This window comes from Calidris pugnax, unplaced genomic scaffold, assembly GCF_001431845.1.
Source record: "Calidris pugnax isolate Ruff unplaced genomic scaffold, ASM143184v1 scaffold492, whole genome shotgun sequence".
Taxonomy (NCBI): Eukaryota; Metazoa; Chordata; class Aves; order Charadriiformes; family Scolopacidae; genus Calidris; species Calidris pugnax.
This window is the reverse complement of record NW_015091453.1, coordinates 629,556-632,782: the sequence shown is the minus strand read 5'-3', so window position 1 is coordinate 632,782 and position 3,227 is coordinate 629,556.

The window sequence follows — 3,227 nt, the reverse complement described above, 5'->3', positions numbered from 1 at the left end:
ATTCTTCAGTTTTTTTTTTTTTTTTCTCCAGCTCTTCATTTTTTCCTCTTGCGACTCTGGCTGAAGGCTGCCCCTCCACACTGCTGCTTGGACTCCAGAACTTGCTCACAGCCGAGCTTGCTGCTTCTGCACACCACAATCAGAGATGCAACGAGGCCACTGGCCCAACTGAGGTCAGTGGGATGAGTTCCCTGGCACACATAGCCCACCACAGAGCAAAACTATGGCACAGATCCTCAGAAGCCCCGACAGTTCAGAGCATGGGTATCTGTTGCTGTAGCCGGTCTCCTGGACTTCCCCCACCACCTGTGGCCATGGAATGACCCCAGGGATGGAAAAAGGATGTGGAGTGAGGTAAGAGAAATGGAGACAAGCCACCTACATCACTTGTTTAGTTGTGGGACTGCCCCATGAGGAGGAGCTGGCTCAAAGGGATGTTTGTGAAAGTTCACTGCCACCACTTGGTGTCATTGGTGTCCCAGACTGAGTGAAGTGCTCCCTGTCATGCTCATTCACACAGGACTCACATTCACTCCTGCTATGCCCTCAGCAAAGACATCAGGCTCCAAGCTGGTGTGCACCTTCCTCCGAGGTTTCTTGAGACCTCTCTTCCATAGGAGATTAACAAACCAGGCAATGAGGACGGGAGAGAAAGAGGCAGAAAGGAGATCAGGTTGCCATCAGGAAGGAAAACAATCTTAGTCTCCTAAACACCTTTGCCATCCCCTATGCTTCTCCAGGGAAAGCTTTTCTTAGCCTGATATGGACACCAAAACTTGACATCACCATGGTAAATCCAACCAGCCCAGAGGCTGAGACAGCCTGAAAAAGAGGGTGTCCAGAGCTTGGCACCCCTATTGTCTTGAAATCGATTTCCAGGGAGCAGGGCATCCTAGTGCAGAGGAGCCAGGGTTAAGTGCAGTGCAGGGCTGCAAACTATCTGGATGCTCCATCAAAGACCAGTGACACAGGGGTTTTGTTTAATGGCAAATGGTGGCAGAAAGGATGTGTATCTGGATCCATCACTGGTGCCTTCAGAATGGTCCAGCTCCACCATATGTGCTGAGGGGGCTGAGCTTTCCTTGTTTGGCTGTAGGGACTGAGCATGGAGTCTCCTGGGAGGTGAAGGGAAGGGAGATCCAAGTCACGTACCAATCCCCTCTCCTCCCCCAACACCCCTGGAGCTTGTCAGAAGCACTTTGGAAAACACAGATATGGGACCCTGTGATGAAGCATCTCATTGCATCAGGTCCTTGGCTTACAGCTGAGGCCCCCAAGAAGGGAGTCAGCTGAAGATGAACAGGTGTGCTCTGGTAGACAGCAAGAGACCTGACAGAGATATGGTCCTTCCCTGAGAACCCCAGCAGCTCAGAAAATGGCTTCATCTCACACTGGAGCTGGCAGCAGCTCCCCGGTTTCCCTGGATATGGGAGGGAGCCAAATTTCCCTGATCACACCACATAAATCTTGTCATCCAACCTGTTCTCACTGCTCTAGTCTTTGTGAGAAACTCTTCTGAGCCTCTTTCTCAGCCCGGGCAATGACTTCTGGAGTATGAAATTTCTCCAGTGTCACTTGTCCCAAGCCAGATCTTCCCACAAGGGATGTGCTCACCCTGGTCCCAGGAAAATGCCTTGGGGTGGCATTTGGACTTGTGTGAACTGTGCATAAGCAACTACAAGGGCATCATGGAACATGGTGTCTTGTAACCCTGTGATTTTTCCTGCTGAGAATAACCCAGGGAAAGAGGCACAAGTGCTTGAGTGTGTTGGGAGAATCACAGTTCTCTGCCTGCCCAGCCCAGGAGGTCTCAGGCCTGTGCCTGACCCAAGGCCCTCTATGTGACCCCACTCAGAAGCAGATATTCTTACAGTCTATGTGCACCAAATGCTGCTGCTCAAGGCTGGATGATCATCAAGCAAGGATGGACCATCCCAGCTACAGACCCACAAAGCCTTTTTTATGGGCTTTCTTTGCAACATCTGTTCCCGGCAGACATGAGATGTTGGTCTTCAATGGACAAAAACAGTTCTAGAGCAGGAGGAACACAACCAGACACGGGGTTGGATGAGAGCCCTTCTATACAGAACCCCAGAAATCATCAGGGTGATGGAGTGCAGGGAGAGGAGGTCTAACACAATTTTACTTCCATTTTCTGTTAGTTAGACCGCATTTTTAACCTCTGTGTGGTGCTGAGAACCAGCCAAGGACTGCAATAGGAATAAGGTATTCATATATTAATTGGTTCTTCAAGCTCGTGGTGTGTGGACTACAGTGAGTGGGGTAAACGTGATGTAGCACCCCAGTGCTTCACGCTGGTAACAGCTCCTGGAGCACATGCTCCCGCAGCGCTGCAGGAAGGACGGTGCCATAAACCAGCTGCTTCCCAGTCCACCTGCCAGCCTTTGGACTCCTTATACAAGGCTGAGGCCGTGACAGGAGCTGTGGAGCTGGCAGAATGACTGCGTAATTGATGGCTTTTATAAAATGCATGTAGATCAATACTGCAACACAGAGGGGTTTTCCCTGTGTGGGAAGACAATCAAAGCAGTAATTCAGGCAGCAGGCGGAGGTGGATATACTAAAATTCCTTCTACTCCAGGTAGGATCTAGAAAGAGTGAACTCAGGACTCTCATTTCTTTCCATTTCCAGCCCTCAGTGTGCCCATGCTCTTGGCATCCCCTCATCCTCTCATACACCAGGGAAGACCTTTTCCTCCAGGAAGAAATCTGTACCTGTTATGGGTGTTTTCAGGCCAAAACCTGTTGCACAAACTGGTCCAGGGTGGTGGCACTGACAAGGGAATCACCAACCTCCATCATGCCCTCAGGCAGCAGCTCCAGCCTGGCCATGCTGCTGGCGTGGAGGGCAGCAACCTGCTCCAGCACCTTGGTGCCACCACCTTGGGAAGGGAAGGGGTAAGACAGGTCCCAGCAGGGCAGGTAGGCTCATGAGAATACAGACCTGGGACAAGGCGGGCTCTGTACATCTTGCCTGGGAACATCGGGTGGCAGTGCTAGACCTCAAAGACTCTCCTTTCACGAAGAGCCAGCTTCCCATCTGCCTCGCCTACCGTGAGCCCTTTCTCTGCAAGGATGTGAGATACGTGCCCTGAGAGGTTTTAGGGAGCTAGCTCTGCTGGGAGGCCTATAAGACTATAGTAAGTGGTACAAGGCCGCCAGATTCATAGAAATGTGAGTGGGAGGACCTCTGAAAGTCTCTAGTT